Source organism: Rhinoraja longicauda, chromosome 9, assembly GCF_053455715.1.
Source record: "Rhinoraja longicauda isolate Sanriku21f chromosome 9, sRhiLon1.1, whole genome shotgun sequence".
Lineage (NCBI taxonomy): Eukaryota > Metazoa > Chordata > Chondrichthyes > Rajiformes > Arhynchobatidae > Rhinoraja > Rhinoraja longicauda.
The window spans coordinates 50,428,966-50,449,388 of record NC_135961.1 but is presented as its reverse complement, the minus strand read 5'-3'; the positions used below and the strand labels follow the sequence as shown (position 1 = coordinate 50,449,388).

The window sequence follows — 20,423 nt, the reverse complement described above, 5'->3', positions numbered from 1 at the left end:
GTTTCTCCCAGGAGCTCCAGTTTCATCCCACATCGCAAAGACGTGTGGGTTGGTAGTAAATGCAATCACTGAATATCTTGGGGGGAAAAAAATGTGTAAGCTGAGTTCAAGGGGGGAAATTAGGAATGGACAATGAAGCCATTCCTAATTTCCTCTGCCTCTGATGATCGCATCTCGTGAACAAATCAATAAAATAAAATTTATCCAAACCTGTCTCTAAAATATACCAGGAATGAAATGGGGAAACATGACGAGTACATCAGAAATCCAACAAAACACACTGCCCACATAGGTTCATAGGTTATCGGAGCAGAATTAGGCCATTCAGCCCACCAAGTCTACTCCACCATTCAATCATGGCCGATCTATCGTTCCCTCTCAACCCCATAACCCCTGACACCCATGTCTCGCTTTAACGTATATAATTATACTTATATAAATCTCCCTTACCAATTAACAATCTCTCAATCTCCACCTTAACAATATCCATTGACGGCCTCCACAACCGTCTGTGGCAATGAATTCCACAGGTTCACACCTTTGCATCACCAAGCATAAATATTTCATTGCAATAACCCAGTCATGCATATCAAGGCAAACTATTGACAGGCAACAGCTCTACCAGTTGTGCCATTGTGCTGCAAAGCTGGTAGAGCTGCTGCCTCGCTGCTCTTGCAGCCCGAATTCAATCCCGACCTTTGTTGTCTGTGAGGAGTTTGCACGTTCTCCCTGTGCGTTTCACTCCACATGATCTGATCTCCTCCTCCTTTGCAAAGACGTATGGATTGTTAGGTTAATAGGTCTCTGTAAATTGCCTCTGGTAGAATGGTAGAGTGGTAGAATCTGGCATGAATTGATGAGAATATGGAGAGAAATTTTGACTGGGAAAACATATGAGGAGGTGGGGGGTGGAGGGGGGAGAGGAATAGGGTTGATCTGTGAGCTGATTTAGACTTGATGGGCTGAATGTCCTCCTATGTCATATGGAAGTTCAATATGTGGAAATGAATAGGAAAATAAGAATGACATCTATGCTCCAAAACCAGAAATAATCTGCCCAAACACATGCAAACTGTAAGATTATACCCTTGAAAGATCTAATTACACCAATAAGCCACAAAAACAAATAATAAATCCAGACAAAAACAACAGGATGATTTGCAAAACCTTCCGTAAATCCACCAAGACACGCTAATGACACGTTAAACAGCAGCAACAATAAACCGCAGCAACCTTACACCAGAACCCTAAACCTATGTACGAAGACAGAAATGTTACCGGTCTGTCAGGATGGAAACATCTACGTTTCCCATCACTGTCACCAGAAGATCCCCCAAGGGCTTGGCAACATTAAACACTTCAAATAACACAATTAAGTTAACAAACAGGACATGAAACACAAAGTACTATATGGAGCCAACTAATACATGAAATATGGAAGCAGGGAAGGCAGGCAGTTTAGTGACCTGCAACACAATCCCTTTCATGTGAATATTTGAGGTCACCCCCAGGGACTCTGGCAGAGTTCAGCACAAATACTTGAATTCATTCTTTCCTGATTTGTGCATGGCATTCTGTTGATGCACCCAACATAGAATATCATCTATGGAATGCTGCTGGGCTCACCTTCAATCCCTATGCAAACCAATCCTCGGTTGCATTTTCTTGTGGAATGTTTCTCGCACTGATTGCATTTTTACAGGAGACAGAATTTCGAAGTTTGCCTCTGTTACCCATATCCATTCCACAGCTACATTAAATGTCTCGGTTTAGCTTAACAAACATGTTTATTTTTGTTGATCAACACAAAATGGTGGAGTAACTCAGTGGGTCAGGCAGCATCCTTGCAGAAAAGGATTAGGTGATGTTTCGGGTTGAGACCCTTATTTTGTTAATTCTATCAGTGCCCCCAGAATGGTCTGAAACTGTTACCAAGCAGTCTCGAAGCAGAGTTGCTCTCATTCATAGTTGAGCTAGCTGCACAGGCACAAAGCCAAAGGAACAGGCCTTTCATACAAGGCCTTCAAACCTGCACTTGGCACTCTGCATATTCCAGTCTCCGACATGTCTCAGCAGGTGGCACACTCTCTGAAATGTCAAGAGTTTTTCACTCCAAGTGAACAAAGGTCGATCACCCAAAATGTTGACGGCTTTCTCTGTCCACAGATGCATCTTGACGAGCTGAGTTCTTCCAGCATTACTGTTTTAGTTTCAGATTCCAACATTTGCTATCTGGTTTGTTTCACTTTCAAAGATACAAACTTACATAATTTCTTGCAGATAAGAAGGAAACTATTAGGTACATTGAGTCAAAACATTCCAATCATTCCCATTCCCCCACTCAAGTGAGTCATTCAAAGCAGAAAAGGGCCCTTCGTCCCAACTCGTCCATGCCCATTCTAATCTAGTCCCATTTACTTGCATTTGGCCCATATCCCTCCAACCCTGATTCATGTACCCATCCAAATATCTTTTAAAGGATGTAATTGTACCTGCATCAACCATATCCTCTGGCAGCTCTTTCCATATATGTACCACCCTCTCTGTGGAAAAAGTTGCCCCTCAAATTGCTGTGAAATCTTTCTTCTCTCACCTTAAACCTATGCACTCTGATTCTTTATTCCTTCACCCAGGAAAAAGACTGTGTGCATAGTAGCCTATCTATGTTCCTCATGATTTTATACATGTCTATAAGATGACCCCTCAGTCTTCTACACTCCAGGGTGCAACTTTTCACAGAGAGGGAGGCACGCATTTGTAACAAGCTGACAAATGAAGTAGTTGAGGCAGGTACTATAACAACATTTAACGGATATTTAGACTGTTAGAATGATAGGAAAAGTTTAGAGGGATATGGGTCAACACAGGCAACTTGGACTAGTATAGATAGGCATCTTGGTTGGGCACCTATTTCCAGTGATGCCCACGTTCCCAAAAGAAAAAGATATAAGTAAAGCATTGCTATGCATTTAATTTAGAGGCTGCAGATGCAAGTTTGTGGTGCAAAAAAAAACCTACTGGAGGAACTCAGCAGGTCAAGGAGCATCTGTGGAGGCAGAGAGATAGTCGATGTTTCGGATCAAGACCGTTCATCAGGGTTGAGAGTACAAAAAGATGGCCAGTATAAAGAGATGGGAGGGAGGGGTGATAGAGATACTGACAGGTGAAACATGAAGCCAGGTGACAAGGGAGATGGTGGGGGAGGGTGAGGGGATGAAGCCAGGAGACCATGAGTGATGGGTAAAGAGAGATCAGGAAAGAGATCAAAGTGATATACTGCCTCTCAGGCTTGCTCTGCCATAGAATCATAGTCATAGAATCTTATTGTGGAAACAGGCCCTTCGGCCCAACTTGCCAACACCGGCCAACATGTTCTATCTACACTGGTCCAACCTGCCTGTGTTTGGCCCAAATCCCTCTAAACCTGTCCTATCCCTGTGCATGTCTAAATGTCATTAAAATGCAGTTTAATCAAATCTGATTGTAACCGCATTGATCTGAAGGTAACCATAATTAGGTGATGCATATCTGAAGAACTTCATTGCAATAGTTCTTTGTAATCCCTGAGCTTTAGAAGACCTGGTGGGCCGTTTTCTTTTCCACAGAAGAGCTGTGAGTCACATCAGACAGTTGCGATGTTGAATTTCACATTTCCATGGTTCCGATGACCCTAAACATCCATTTTTATCAAATCCCTCTGTGAATTCTGACATTGCACCCCATCCTCTGGTGTGGGTGACACAAATACAAGCAGAAGTTTTCCAAATGGAAAATCATGGGATCCCTGCCAGGTCCTCTTGCCAGATGGAAGTCCAAGTGTGGTATAATCTGCCCGGATCGCATGCAAAACAGATGCACTGTATCTCAGTACATATGGCAATAATAAAGCAAGACCGATAAATCGATGGCAACGATACTGAAACTGTTCAAAACTACTAACAGCACGAGGAGACACAAGACTGCGGCCAACCATAGCATTTTATTCTGATTTTCCATCAGACTGTGCGTGGAAATAAGCAAATCTCCCTGTTGTCTGATTTTTTTTTGGATCTTTGCATGTGTTTCGCTGCATTGAGGGCGTGCAGCGTAGGTTTACTAGGTTAATTCCCGGAATGGCGGGACTTTCATATGTTGAAAGACTGGAGCGACTAGGCTTGTATACACTGGAATTTAGAAGGATGAGAGGAGATCTTATCGAAACGTATAAGATTATTAAGGGGTTGGACACGTTAGAGGCAGGAAACATGTTCCCAATGTTGGGGGAGTCCAGAACAAGGGGCCACAGTTTAAGAATAAGGGGTAGGCCATTTAGAACTGAGATGAGGAAAAACTTTTTCAGTCAGAGAGTTGTGAATCTGTGGAATTCTCTGCCTCAGAAGGCAGTGGAGGCCAATTCTCTGAGTGCATTCAAGAGAGAGCTAGATAGAGCTCTTAAGGATAGCGGAGTCAGGGGGTATGGGGAGAAGGCAGGAACGGGGTACTGATTGAAAATGATCAGCCATGATCACATTGAATGGTGGTGCTGGCTCGAAGGGCCGAATGGCCCCCTCCTGCACCTATTGTCTACTGTCTATTGTCTATTGTTTCAGGATGGACACAGGACTGTATCCCTTTCTTCCCTTCTCCAAAATGGCCACCAGGGACCATGCGTTCAGAATCTCAATCGACCAGTACACCACTGCTCCTTTGATGCCATGTCACCACCATGGCTTTGGCCCTTTAATCATATCCAGCATATTCTGGTCACCGCAAAAAGCTACAGCAGTTTACAATTATGAAGAAACGTACTCGGCCTGGACCCTGGAGGATGTTTTCTTTAGATAGAAACTTGTTAAAAAGAAAACAATTAAATTTGCAATGGCATCACATAAGTTAGAATTGTGCTGAGTTGGAGATACATAACTGGAGCATTATAAAACGCAATTGGTCTAGTCATAGAGGTTATTTCATAGGTTAATACAATGCAAAAAAAAAGCCATCTTGTTCTGGCTTCCTCTTGGTATTATTCCATGAATTAATTCGGGGACAGATACAAGAAAATTTATCAGGCATTTGAACAGGATAGGAAACGTTTAGAAGGATATAGGTCATATGCAGGCAAATGGGATCAGTGTAGATGGGTACTTAGTTGGCATAGATGAGTTTGGTCGAAGGGCCTGTTTCCATGCCGTATGACTCTGACGTTGTGCTGCAGCTGGTAGAGCTGCTGCCTCACAGTGACAATGTGTAGGTGGATGGATGAGAAAGAGGGTTAACATAGAGCTCATGTGAATGGGTGATTGACGGTCGGCGTGGACACGGTGGCCAAAGGGCCTGTTTCCATGCTGTATCTCCAAAGTGAACTAAGTGTTAGATCTAAATCCAGGATTGATTGTTGCTTTTGACCAAATGTACTTTGGGAAAGGGCAGGTGGATAGGCTTTGATCATAGATTAGCCTGGATTTCACTGAACGGTGGGGCAGAGACCTCTTCCCCATCATATGTCCAATACTTTGAAGTCCATAGCACTGGGAGAAGTGGATAGATCAACTAAAGGGATTAAGGAATACTAAAAATGATGAAAGGTTCCCTGAGCACCAGTGCTCACCAACAACTGCAGTGACAATCACCATTTGGCCAATGTTGCCAGTGATGATCACAAGGCTGGGATATCCAAGGTGAGGACCTCTTTAGCCAGAGGGTGGTGAATCTGTAGAATCCATTGCACAGGCGGCGATGGACGCCAAATCATTGGGTACTTTTAAAGCAGAGATTGATAAGTTCTTGATTAGTAATGGCATCAAAGAGCGGGAGATGGCAAGAGAGTGGGGTTGAGAGGGATAAACAAATCAGCCATGATCAAATGGCAGAACAGACTCAATGGTCTTATGGACAGAGCACTGGTTAATTCTTCCTTCAGGCTGGTGGAAGAATCTACCATCTCTTCTCTGGGCCTGGATTTATTTCCAGCAATCAAATGTGTGCTTTATTTAAATTTACAATGTTGGCTTATAACTCAAGCTAATGTGTTCCATATGCTGTACATTGCACTGCGAGTCTGCACATTAAAGTCCCCTTCTCGTCCAGCTTCACCCGACCTTCCAGTCCCCACGACCTCATACTCTCCCGGCTCCTTTCCCTAACCACAACTGAAGGCCTAGGTCCCAATTCAGTAACATGTCTGCAAATGTGTTTGAAATATTTTTATCAGATCCCAAGGCTCTCCAGCAGAGGCAATCCATTGATAAAAAGGCTTGACACAGTCCAGATGTTCGAGTGGCTAATTCCCTCCACTTATCCTCAGCGATGCTCTCATCAGATGTGCTATCCTCACAACTGCCAGGATCTCGTGACTACTGGGAGTACGTTCTTCTCCCTCTTCACTTTGGACGGTACAGTGGCGCAGCGGTAGAGTTGCTGCCTTACAGCGCCAGAGACCTGGGTTCGATCTGACTACGGGTGTAGTCCGTACGGAGTTTATGCGTTCTCCCCGTGACCACGTGGGTTTTCTCTGGGTGTCCTCCCATATTCCAAAGACGTGCAAGTTTGTAGGTTAATTGGCTTCTGTAAAAGTTGTCCCTTGTGTGCAATAGAACTAGTATAATGTGTGATTGGTGGTCGGCACGGACTCACTGGGCTGAAGGGCCTGTTTCCACGCTTATCTCCAAAACTGAAACTCAGGACTATGTTCCACAAATTGCTCCTTCGCCATTTAGAAAGGTCGTCTTTGACCCCTTGCTCTGTCCACCTTTCCTGTGACATAGAACATAGAAAGGTACAACACAATAGGCCCACAATATCTGTGCTAAATATAATGCCATAAAGGCACTGCATGTGATCCATATCCCTCAATTCCCCACATACCTATATACCCGCTCTAAAGGTCTCTTAAATGTCACTTTCGTATCTGCCTCCACCACTGCCACAGACAGTGAGCTCCAGGTACCTGCCACTCTCTTGTGTATAATAACTTGCCCTGCACATCTCCTTTAAACTTGGCCCCTCTCATCTTAAAGCCATGCCTTGTAGTCTTTGACATTTCCACCCTGGGGAAAAAGGTCCTGACTGTCTTCCCTGAACTTTGTCAATCTAAAACTCACTCACTGAGCACATACATCTGGCAAACGTACAACCCTTAACCAGGTCCTAAATGGTGGGCCATCACCCAAGAGTGTGAGGCAGCGGCTCGAACTGCTGGGACACCCAGTTGCGAGAGGAGAGAATTACAGAGGTTGCAAACTGAGGCCAGGGAAATAATCATTTCCAAACTATGTATTTACAGTTGTAATGAGTGGCTGTGAGTCTGGGGTTACAAGCAGTACGGTCCACCTCAAGGAACGTAAAATCACAAATCAAAAACTGATGTTGGCTGTGACACTGGGGAGGAGGTTTCTATTCGGTCTCCTTAAAGAGACTTGACTCCCTCACAGAACACAAATCACAGAACTGTACAGCACAGGAACAGGCCCTTCAGTCCACTGTATCTGAACCGACTATGACTCCAATCTAAACGAATAACTGCACATATCAGCTCCATTTCCTGCCTGTTCATGTGCCTGTCCTGATGCTTTTTAAATGTTTCCATTGTATTTATTTCCACCAACCCCCCTGCCAGCGTGTTTCAGGTACACACCTTTCTCTGTTTAAAAAGGAAACTTGCCTCATGAATCTCCTTCAAACTTACCCCTCTCACCTTAAATCTATGCTTAGTTTAGTTACTGTACTTTATTTTGCTTTAGAAATAGAGCAATAAAACAGCCCCTTTGGCCCACCGACTCCACGTAGACCAGTGATCCCATACACTAGATCTATCCTACATGCTAGGGACAATTTTACAGAGGCAAATTAAGCTTAAAAAAACTGCATGTCTTTGGAATATGTGAGGAAACCAGGGCACTCGGAGAAAACCCACGCGGTCACAGGAAGAACGTACAAACTCCGTACAGACAGCACAATGCAGTCAGAATTGTCTTCCAGAATTGCCCAATGTCCTCTAGAATTTGACCTTTCCACCCTGGGAAGAAGACTCTAACTATCTACCCTAGCTCATTACTTGATATACCCCACCTCAGAAGGCAAATCACTCCAACCTTCTACTCTTCAGCAAAAAAAATCAGGTTTGATCAATCAACCTAATCATGATTATTTATCTCGTGTCTGTCTGGTTGCAAGCAAGATGAGAATTGCTGTGTGTTGCTTGACAGATGGAATGTACAGGACATTATTATGATATGAGTGTACCCCTACCAATTTTCACTTGGGGAGAATCATACAGCACCTCACAGTATGGAAACAGGGCATTCTGCCCAATTGCTCCGTTTGGGTTTTCAAGATTTATCCTTAAATCTCTGCTTATCTGCCTTAACCATGCTCTGAAGGGATTGCATTGCATTCTGAGCGATTTATCCCAGCCTCCTTCATATATTTACTGGATGGTGGTAAAGAGTCAACAGCTTCAAGTCTGAGCTGTGCATATCTCTGAAGATTGATCCTGGACCCAGCACATTCTTGTAATCAAAAAGGAAGCTCGACAATGGATCTACTTCCTTAAAAGATTGAGGAGATTCAGTATATCAACGAATACTCTATTGAATTTCCACGGGTGTACAGTAAAGAGCACTCTGGGTAATATGGGTAAAATAGCAGCAATGATCCGTAGCAACATTATCCAAACACAAATTAAATAATTAGTTGCATCAGGGCCTGGTTTCCCAACTCAAACACCCAGAAACGAAGGAGATTACAGAGAATGGTAGATACTGTCTGCTCCGTCACAGGTACTGACCTCCCCACCACTGCCTCAAAACGACAGCTGATATCATCAAAGACCTACACCACTCTAGCCACATTCTCATTTCACCCCGACCATCTGGAAAAAGGTACAGAAGACTGAAAACTGTGACCACCAGATTCAAGAATAGCTTCTTCCCAACAACCATCAGGCTCTTGAACCCGACACAACACTAACCAGAACTATGAACTTCTATGGAGTATGTCTTTGTTGCACTATGGACCATTTGTTTTTTGGATAAATATGTTTATTAATTTATTATTTGTTTTGATTATTATATTTGTGTATTGTATTTATGGGCCTTTTAGACTACTGCAAGTGAGAATTTTATTGCTCTGTTTTCTGACATATGACAATTGAACAATCTTAGAAACATAGAAAATAGGTGCAGGAGGAGGCCATTTGGCCCTTCGATCCAGCACCGCCATTCATTGTGATCATGGCTGATCATCCACAATCAGTAACCTGTGCCTTCCTTCTCCCCATATCCCTTGATTCCACTAGCCCCTAGAGCTCTATCTAACTCACTTTTAAATTCTTCCAGTGAATTGGCCTCCACCATCTTCTGTGGCAGAGAATTCCACAAATTCACAACTCACTGGGTGAAATAGTTTCTTCTCACCTCAGTTTTAAATGGCCTTGACTCTTGACTATCTTGATAGAGGTGTACAAAATAACAAAAAGGACATGGATAGGGTATATATTAGGAAGGTTGGGCGGCACGGTAGCGCAGCGGTAGAGTTGCTGCTTTACAGCGAATGCAGCGCCGGAGACTCAGGTTCGATCCTGACTACGGGTGCTGCACTGTAAGGAGTTTGTACGTTCTCCCCGTGACCTGCGTGGGTTTTCTCCGAGATCTTCGGTTTCCTCCCACACTCCAAAGACGTACAGGTATGTAGGTTAATTGGCTGGGTAAATGTAAAAAATTGTCCCTAGTGGGTGTAGGATAGTGTTAATGTACGGGGATCGCTGGGCGGCACGGACTTGGAGGGCCGAAAAGGCCTGTTTCCAGCTGTACATATATGATATGATATGACCTAGGTTTAGGAATTGGGGGAAGAGCTTCTGAGAGATCGAAGGAAAAACTTTTTGCACCTGGAAGATGGTTATAATCTGAGGTACACTGCTGGAGGCAGTAATGGAGAAACGTATTCCTCGTAAACTGTGGCTTCCTCCCACATGCGAAAGACGTACAGGTTTGTAGGTTAATCGGCTTCAGTGAAAATTGCTCATTGTCCCTAATGTGTAGGATAGGGCTAGTGGGCTAAAGGGCATGTTTCCGCACTGCATCTCTAAACTAAACTAAACTAACTTAAGCCAAATTTCGAATGGGGTCTCCCGTCTGCCATCTTGGATAGACAAAATAGATCCCACTGTACCATTGTGAAGAACAGCAAGGGAATTCTCCTCAGTACTCGCCAATCCTTCCGTCATCAGCATCCAGTCATATTATTCAGTCATTTATTTAATTAGTGTTTGGATAATGTTGCTACGGGTAACTGCACTGCTATTTTACCCATATTTTAGCAGTAGCCGGGCCTCAACAGTTGGCTGAAAAGCACTTTGGGACATTCTGAGATTGTGAATGGGGAGATATATAATACAAGTCTTTCTTTAACATTGCAAACTGACCTCAGGCTAATTGGCATCAGAGTGCAGCAGTGATGCTCAGAGGAGGCCTGCTCTTTCAATACTGGATATTGTTCAAAATACTGGTTTGGGGATGTGGGTGTTGCAAGCAGAGTCATTGTATATTCCTCATCTTAATTGACCTTGAGAAGGGTGAGACCCTCCCCCTTGAACCATTGTTGCCTTCCCACGTTGCTCTTAGTTCCAGGATTTTGACCCAGCAAAGATGAAGGAACAATGGGCGACGTCAAAGTCAGGATATCGGTGAAAATTAGGGGGTGGTTGCACTCCTGAGTGGGAAAGGTCACATGGTTGCGGAGGGCATCATTTTAATAGCCGTCCAGGTTTGAATATGTAGTCATTGAAGGTCAAAGTTCTCCGAATTCCCACATCAGGGAAAGCTATGCAGGTCTTCCAAGGTGAACAAGCCAGACATTGTTGTCAGACAGAGTTTGAAGAACTGAAGAAGGTCCTCGACCCGAAACATCACCCATTCCTTCTCTCTTAAAATCAGAGATGCTGCCTGTCCCGCTGAGTTGTTCCAACATTTTGTGTCTATCTTCCGTCTAAACTAGCACCTGCAGTTCCTTCCTAGACATTGTTAATTGCCAGCCTCTCTCTAGATTGTAATGGAGAACAGGAATAAGCTATTCAGCCATTCACTCTTCTCTTTATTCGGCCATGAATGAATTCTCTTAACTCAATATTACTGTACCTTAACTGGGGCATGTGACAATAAATTGATCTTGATCTTGAAACCTTATATTGTCAATCCCCTTGCCAAACGGATACAAGGGGTAAAGATGCTGAAATCCTGAGCAAAAAAATACAAATTGCTGGAGGAACTCAGCAGGTCAGACAGCATTTGCAGAGGGAAGTGGACGGACGACGTTTCGAGTCACGACTCTTCTTCAGCCTGACGAATACTCCCTTATCCCGGGATCATCCCATGCCAAGGTGTCCCACCCCACAACTCCATCGGCCCCACCAGCTTTTTGTGGGCCAGTGATCCAGATTCCCACTGCCCCGCATGACGATGCTCTTCCTGACATCATACCCGGTACCCTCTCGCTGTAATGTTCAGGCTACTCGACTTCATTTCAGGCACCGAGCTGGGGGAAGAAGTCTCTTCTCGCCATGAATCAATTACTCAGGAGGATGCAGATCCAGTTTTTTCAAACTCTCCTCACAATTTTTGCTCTGTTCGCTTCATCCTCACTGACGACTTGCATTTGAGTAGCACCTTTAACAGAATAAAACGCCCTCCCCTCCCCTCCCCTCCCGTCCCCAGCATTTCACTGCACTTGGGAGTAGCAGTGCGACACAGTAGCAGAGCTGCAACCTCACACTTCCAGTGATTCGATCCTGATCTTGGGCACTGACTGTGTGGAGTGTGCACATTCTCCCAGTAATCCCAGGTGCTCCAGTTTCTCCCCACATCTGAAGGCCATGCAGGCTGCTAGGTTAATTGCCCATGCTAAATTGACCCTGGTGTGATTCAAGATTCAAGAAATCTTTATTTGTCATCCAAAAAACAAGTTTTTTGGACAAAATTTAGTCACCCACAGTCCAACAATAAAAGCAATAAAATAAGCAAATTACACAACCCCAACCAACACACAAAAAAAAAAGAACCATCCATCACAGTGAGTCTCCTCCAGTCCCCTCCTCACTGTGATGGAAGGCCAGAATGTAGGTGAGTGGTTCGATCTTGGGGGGTAGGGGGTTAATGAGAATGCGATAGGGTAATTTAAAAAATGGCGCCTGTGTAGGATTAGTGCAAACGTGTCGTGGATTGTCAGTGTGGACTCAGTGAGCCGATAGGCCTGCTTCTGAGAGGCAAGGCCCCAGGAGAGTTTTTACACTGATCTACACAGGGGGACGTCAAGTTTCCCAAAGCTTAGTCAAAGAGAAAGGCTTAAACGAGTGTCTTAGTGGGGAGAGAGAGAGAGAGAGAGAGAGTGGTGGAGGCAGAGAAATTTATGAAGGAAATTCCAGAGCCTAGGGCCCAGAAGAGCAAACAGAGCTACCTTAAGCAGACCTCAGATGTACAGCCAACATAACATGGAAAAACACACAAATCTGGGAGAAATTGAATTTTTAATGGACTTTATCTTGCACCCTTTATCGTGTATCTGTACACTGTGGACGGCTTGATTGTAATCAGGTGTTGTATTTTCACTGACTGGATAGCGCACAACAAAAAGCTTTTCATTGTACCTTAATATGTGTGACATTAATAAACTAGATTAAAATGAGCTCTTTGGAGAGATTCCAAAGGAGAGAGACACAGCGAGTGTGTGTGACTCTCAAGAAAGCTGGGGAGTAAATAATTTACAGAGGGGAGATGAATGCTCGGAAAGAAACCTTCTTCACATCCCAGAGCCAGATCAGGAGAAGGCAGGAACGGGGTACTGATTGAGAATGATCAGCCTTGATCACATTGAATGGCGGTGCTGGCTCAAAGGGCCGAATGGCCTCCTCCTGCACCTATTGTCTATTGACATGAAACCAAGAGTTTTTGCATCACCTCTCACATCCTTAACCTCTTACCTACAGGACAAAGTGCAGCACTAACGCATTGTGAAAAACCAACTCACTGGATACTTCAAGCAGAACATACACCATTACCTCCACATGCAGAAGACAACAAGAATGTGAACTTGTAGAAACAAGGAACCGCAAATGCTGGTTTACAAATAACGCACAAAGTGCTTAAGTAAGGCCAAGGAGCATCTCGAGAAAACATTGATTGGTGATGTTTCAAGTCGGGACTTCTTCAGACTACAATTCTACATTTTGACTAACCAGCACTTCCACTTCCATGTTTCTACGTTTTGACTGATAACAAACTGGAACCTGTAGTTCCTGGTTTCTACATTTTCACTAACGAGCACTTGCACTTCCTTGTTTCTACCTTTCAACTGTTCAGCATCTGCAATGCCTTGCTTCTCCATTTTAACTTGAGTCTGTAGATTGCTCCCGACCTGAAACATCAGCTATCTATGTTCTCCAGAGAAGCTGCCTGACCCGCTGAGTTACTCCAGCACTTTGTGTCTTTTTTTGTAAACCAACATCTCCAGTTCCTTGGTTCTACATTTTGACAGCTCCAATGAGAAATCTCCTCATGGTATGCCTACTTTGAAGAAGTTTTCCTTCGACGGGAGTTCTGTGAGACCCTCTCTCACTGCTCCCCCTCTGTGATTACTGTTTAGAGGGATATGGGTCAAATGCAGGCAAATGAGACTAGCGTTGGCAGCCATGAGTCTGTAGAAGGCTCCCAACCCAGAAAGTCACCTATCCATTTTCTCCAGAGATATTGCCTGGCCCGCTGAGTTACTCCAGCACTGTGTCTAAGAATGTGAACTTGTTGAATTCAAATCCAGAAGTGAATGAACTACCTTGGAATGGAGGAACATTAGGAACAAACTGGGGGATATCAGGTAACCCCTGCAGAATAAATATGGGCAGACTCCATAGCTTGTTTCAATGCTGCAGTATTCATCCATCCATCCCCACAGTAGTTCCACCTAACATTTCTCATTAAATCCAGTCGGTAGTTGAGTTTAAGCCTTTTGCACATAGTGCATGTGTATATATATTTTGTTTGTGGTTTCTATGAAACCAGAATAAAGTCCCTTCCACTTTCCCCAGAATTTCACTGGAGACAGATGCAATTACGACATTCAGAAGATATTTTGTCAGGTATCGATTGGAAATTCGAAGGATATGGTCAAATGCAGGCAAACAGGACGACGATAGATGGCTGTGCTGTACAACCCGATGTTTCCATGCTGTACAACCCGATGTTTCCATGCTGTACAACCCGATGACACTAATGACGTACTTTTAAAAGTTTTCACTGTTGTAAGGTATGAATAGAAGTAGCAATTAGCATTCAACAATCTCTCCAGAAAGAGCACACAGATCACAATCAGGAAATGTTTTTTTCAGCGATGTTAGTTGTAGGACTATTGGGAAGGATACCAACTCACCAGTTCTTCCAAATAATACACTGGGATATTTTATCCCCCCATCATAGACCAGGCATTGGTGATGATATTAGCTAATTATCATCAAATGCACCGAGGTGCAGCGAAAAGCTTTGTATGCATGCTATCCAGGCAAAACATTACAGCTACAGAGAAAGTGCAAATAAAAAAAGGCAGGGTCTGCAGTGAGGTAGGTTGGGAGATCTTAGTTTGTGACCCAGCTGAAATAAACCCACTCCAGCTAGGTGGAACTCCCTCAGTACAGTGTAGGAAGGAACCGCAGGTGCTGGTTCAAACGGAAGATATACACAAAATATTGGAGTAACTCAGCGGGACAGGCAGCATTTCTAGACAGAAGGACAATCCCAAAAGATTTTATAAATACATAAAGGGGAAAAGAGTAACTAGAGAGTGGGACTTCTCAGGAATCTATTCCTGGGTTTCTATTCCATGGAGCACAGGAGGATGAGGGGAGATCGCATAGAGGTATACAAATACAAAATGATGAGAGGCATAGATCAGGTAGATGCACAGTCTTTTGCCCAGAGTAGGGGAATCGAGGACTCGAGGACATAGGTTCAAGGTGAAGGGGAAAAGATTTAATAGGAATCCGTGGGGTAACATTTTCATACAAAGGCTGGTGGGTGTATGGAACAAGCTGCCAGAGGGGGTAATTGTGGCTGAGACTATTCCATCATTTAAGAAACAGTTAGACAGGTACATGAATAGGACAGGTTTGGAGGGATACAGACCAAGCGCAGGCAAGTGGGACTAGTGTAGCTGGAACCTTGTTGGCGGTGTGGGCGAGTTGGGCCGAAGGGCCTGTTTCCACACGGTATCACTCTATGACTCTAAGGAATGGGTGACGTTGCAGGTCGAGAAGTCTGAAAAAGGGTCTGAAACATCACATATTCATTTTCTCCAGATATGCTGCCTGACCCGCTGAATTACTCCAGCATTTTGTGACTATCTTCGCTCGGTACAGTATTGGTGTGTAAGAAGGAACTACAGATGCTGGTTTACACCAATGATAGACACAAAATGCTGGATTAACTCAGCAGGTCAGGCAGCATCTCTGGATAAAGGGAATAGGTGACGTTTTGGGTGGAGACCCTTCTTCAGTTTAGTTTAGGGTTACGAGGTACCGAGGTACAGTGAAAAGCCTTTGTTGCGTGCCAACCAGTCGGCCGAAAGACATGACATGATTACAACTACGGTCACGGTGGCGCAGCGGTAGAGTTGCTGCCATGCAGCGAATGCAGCGCCGGAGACCCGGGGTTCGATCCCAACTGCGAGTACTGTCTGTACGGAGTTTGTACGTTCTCCCCGTGACCTGCGTGGGTTTTCTCCGTGATCTTAAGTTTCCTCCCACACTCCAAAGACTTGTAGGTTACCCCTAGTGAGATAGTGTTAATGTGCGGCCGCGCTGTGTCTCTCTCTAATCTCTAAACTAAACTACAATCGAGCCATCCAGCCTGGGTTCTGAATATAAGGTTTGACCTCAGACGTGTTCTATCTACAAAAACATAGCCCCTTCCAAACATATGCACACAGATAGCTACGCAAAGGAAGGAGAGTGAGTCCCAGATGCTCGGACAGAGAATGGAATTGGCTGGGAAGGCGCTTGCTTCCCTTCCATTTAATGCACACTAAGAATGATTCAAATGGTTTCCTGCGCGTTGCAATATTCCGACTCATTTTAAAGATTCCATCTGGCCCTCGCCCGTTCAAAACAAAAGGGCTTATGATCTCACTGCCGAGAGGAACAATTCCTACAGGGGCCAAGAAGAAATCGGACCAATGTAGCCGTGGCAGCACTGAATGCGAGTATAATTTAAACCAGAGCGCTCTCGGAAAGCCACCCCAGAGACTGCATGTCGCGGGTACTCGAAGTACAATGTTACAAAAAATGCTCCCAACAACTTTGGGAGCTAATACCGCAGCGGCTTGGAGAGGTGTGGGGTGTGATAGATTAACTGAGGGAACCCACTCCTCTGCGATGCATTGGTCACGATGCGATGACTCAGAAATCGCTTGTAAGTCTGCAGCGAATTTCTACAAGTTGCAACCGGGATAAGATCGCGTCTCTCACTCGCCCGGGCTTACTGACACACGCACACAGAGAGATAGGGTTACTTACACACGCACACAGAGAGACAGGCTTACTTACACAAGCACACAGAGAGACAGGCTTACTTACACACGCACACAGAGAGATAGGGTTACTTACACACGCACACAGAGAGACAGGCTTACTTACACAAGCACACAGAGAGACAGGCTTACTTACACACGCACACAGAGAGATAGGGTTACTTACACACGCACACAGAGAGACAGGTTTACTTACACACGCACACAGAGAGACAGGCTTACTTACACACGCACAGAGAGACAGGCTTACTTACACACGCAGAGAGACAGGTTTACTTACACACGCACACAGAGAGACAGGCTTACTTACACACGTACACACACACAGAGAGACAGGCTTACTTACACACGTACAGAGAGAGACAGGCTTACTTACACACGTACACAGAGAGACAGGCTTACTTACACACGTACACACACAGAGACAGGCTTACTTACACACGTACACAGAGAGACAGGTTTACTTACACACACACACAGAGACAGGCTTTACTTACACACGCACACAGAGAGACAGGTTTACTTACACACGCACACAGAGAGACAGGCTTACTTACACACGCACACAGAGAGACAGGCTTACTTACACACGTACACACAGAGACAGGCTTACTTACACACGTACACAGAGAGACAGGCTTACTTACACACGCACACAGAGAGACAGGCTTACTTACACACGCACACAGAGAGACAGGCTTACTTACACACGTACACACACAGAGACAGGCTTACTTACACACGTACAGCGAGACAGGCTTACTTACACACGTACACACACAGAGAGACAGGCTTACTTACACACGCACAGAGAGACAGGCTTACTTACACACGCACACACAGAGAGACAGGCTTACTTACACACGTACACACACACAGAGAGACAGGCTTTACTTACACACGCACACAGAGACAGGCTTACTTACACACGTACACACAGAGACACACCCGGCCCGGAATCTTGTGCAAGTGTCAGTCTCCCAAGTTCCTTGTACAAAACGTGCCCGCACAGAGCCTGTTGTTTCCACTTCAACTAATCTTCGGGCAAAAGTTTGATCCAAAAATCCTCGTTAATCCCTGTGTTCCCCGCCCCGTTCGCACCGCGGACATGTTGGACGCGTGAGGTTCAATGAGTTCTGGGTGAACTTTCCAACCGACCAAAACACCCGATTTCGACTCCTCCACAGGGTATCTCGCCTCTCCCATCACGGGCTACATGGAGTGTGAACGGAGTCGGGGGGTATGGGGAGAAGGCAGGGACGGGGTACTGATTGAGAATGATCAGCCATGATTACATTGAATGGTAGTGCTGGTTCGAAGGGCCGAATGGCCTCCTCCTGCACCTGTTGTCTATTGAACGAATGAATAAGAGCGGCCGAGGGGGGCGAACAAACCTCAGTAACTAAAGCACATTTGCGAATCTGTGGAATTCTCTTGCACAAAAGGCAGTGGAGGCCAATTCACTGGATGTTTTCAAGAGAGAGTTAGATTTAGCTCTTCGGGCTAAAGGAATCAAGGGATATGGGGGGGAAAGCAGGAACGGGGTACTGATTTTAGATGATCAGCCATGATCATATTGAATGGCGGTGCTGACTCGAAGGGCCGAATGGCCTACACCTGTACCTATTTACCTATTTTTCTTTGTTGCTATATGAGCCCCCCAAAAAAACTTCCAAGTCAACACAAAACGAACCAAAGAATAAAAGAGCATCACGTGCCTTAACGATCTCGGTCCTTGGCATTATAATTTAAAAACAAAGTAAAACAAACTGCTGGAGGTACTCAGCGGGTTATGCTGCATCCGTGAATCCTGGTGCAAGTCTGGATCTAAAAGACAGACCACCCTGTATGCTGATTTACCCGCTGAGTACCTCCCAAAGTTAAGCGGGGTTTGTTCTGCTCTAGATTCCAGCACCTTGCAGTCAGCCAGTCTCGAGTCAAGAAAAGTCAAACGCGTTTTATTGTCTTAATATATGTCCCAGATAGAACAAGGAGATTCTTACTTGCAGCGGCAAAGCCGAGTATGTAAACACAGTACACTATAAGCAATATAATAAACGAGAAAAAATAAAGTTCACCGTGTGTATATATTACATCTATGCTCGTGTAGAGTTTAATTCTGTGGAGTATCAAATGTAAACCCACCCTTAATACCACAAACAATGTGCCGTTGTTAAACCCGAGTCTCTTACCTGGGTCTATATGAAGTTCTCGGAGCAGGGGAGATTCTTGAACGGCATTCTACGGATTAGTCCGGATTAGTCTCACCCTCTCTGACTTCCACGCTGTGTGTGTGAGAGAGAGAGAGAGAGAGAGAGAGAGAGAGAGAGCGGAGAGAATCACAACACACGCCCTGATTACACCACCCAACCCAATGTAACTTCCACCCGCACACACAGTAACTAACATATTTTAAACGAAACGGAGCAAGGAAGAAATATGAAGCCTGATGAAACTCACTGCCTCGTTGTCCTTCTTGTTCTAGGGTGGAGTAAACACACACCGTGAGCTGTTGGGACAGATCGCTGGGGGAGAGGCGACTGGAGCACGGACGGAAACCCCTTCTCGGTTTTGCCAGCGGGGAGTTCGCAGCCCACGCCGGCCACTGTCCAAAAAACTCTGACCAACGCTAATTACTAATTGCCCAGGCTCTCCCTTCTGAACGGGGGAGCGGTCTCTTCCTCCGATAGGTACGCGGGGCGACACAGTAGAATGGGACGTTTGAGACTCCAGCTCTCCCACCACCCCTAACCCAGCCCCTCCCGATGACAACATCGACAAGGCTGCTGCCCTCTCTCCCACCTTCGCTGGATTCTGGGTTGCGCCGGCGATGCTCCGTGATTTTCTTTCCCCACCACAACCACTGCTGTTCCCTGCTGCGATTCACATCAGCTCGGGGATCACGACCCTCTCATGTTCTCTTCGACCCTTGGTGCTTGTGGTCCGCGGTGATTTTGCACTGAACGAAGCTTAACAAACCCACTGCCACCTCTCTTCCCCTCCAGCTCACTGGGCGTCCCAACCACACATATTACCGCCTGCTCCCATGCACTTTCCTTTCAGATGTCCATTTCCAGTACTTATAGCGTCTCTCCCACCCCCCTGTAGCGTCCCTCCGCGAAAGGTCCGAAATATTAAGGTAGACACAAAATGCTGGAGTAACTCAGCAGGTCAGGCAGCATCTCAGGAGAGAAGGAATGGGTGACGTTTTCACCATCCATATAGTGTTCTTCAGTCTGAAGAAGGGTCTGGAGGTTTATGTTGGAGGTTTATGTTTATTATTGTCACATGAAAAACATTGTTTTGGGTGCCACTGAGTCACACATCAATCTGCAACATGACCTACATTACCCAAAACAGAACCAGCCGTACTTGTGGGAACTGGATGGGTGGCTATTGAAAACAACCTTGACCAGATCCAGAGAGACCAAGTTCTCTTGGGAAGCTGGTGGCGTGTTCAGTCTGAAGAAGGGTCTCGACCCGAAACGTCACCCATTCCTTCTCTCCTGAGACGCTGCCTGACCTGCTGAGTTACTCCAGCATTTTGTGAAATAAATACCTTCGATTTGTACCAGCATCTGCAGTTATTTTCTTACAGTCCTAAATATTAACTCAGGTTCTCTCTCCACGCGTGGTGCATGACTTGCTGAGCATTTCTTCCTCCTTCTTAAGTTCTTCCTCGTCAACACAAACCTCTCAGAGAGAATTTCACGTCGCCAGAGTTGCTCTCGAAAGTTGAGTTGGCCAAATGTGTGATCACATGAGACAATAAAAGATATTAAATATAGGATCTCGACACAAATAACTGCAGGTGGTGGAATCTTGGATAGAACACGAAGTCCTGGAGTAACTCAGCGGGTCGGCAGCATCTCAATCTT

The 20,423-nt window shown here is 45.2% G+C and overlaps 1 protein-coding gene across 7 annotated transcripts in view; it reads right to left on the bottom strand.

Moving 5' to 3' along the window:
* Positions 1-19,478, bottom strand: part of adgrg6 (adhesion G protein-coupled receptor G6) — a 135,815-nt gene extending 116,337 nt beyond the window's left edge. For 6 of the 7 annotated variants that reach the window (XM_078405457.1, XM_078405460.1, XM_078405461.1 and 3 more), the window contains exons 1-2: positions 19,006-19,273; positions 18,738-18,830 (exon numbers count right to left, since the gene is read on the bottom strand). The gene's annotated coding sequence lies outside the window, so the exon portion shown is untranslated. Of the gene's footprint in view, positions 1-18,737; positions 18,831-19,005; positions 19,274-19,347 lie in introns of those variants that run through there. The other variant, XM_078405458.1, reaches the window with a different exon arrangement.
* Positions 19,479-20,423: the final 945 nt, after the last annotated feature.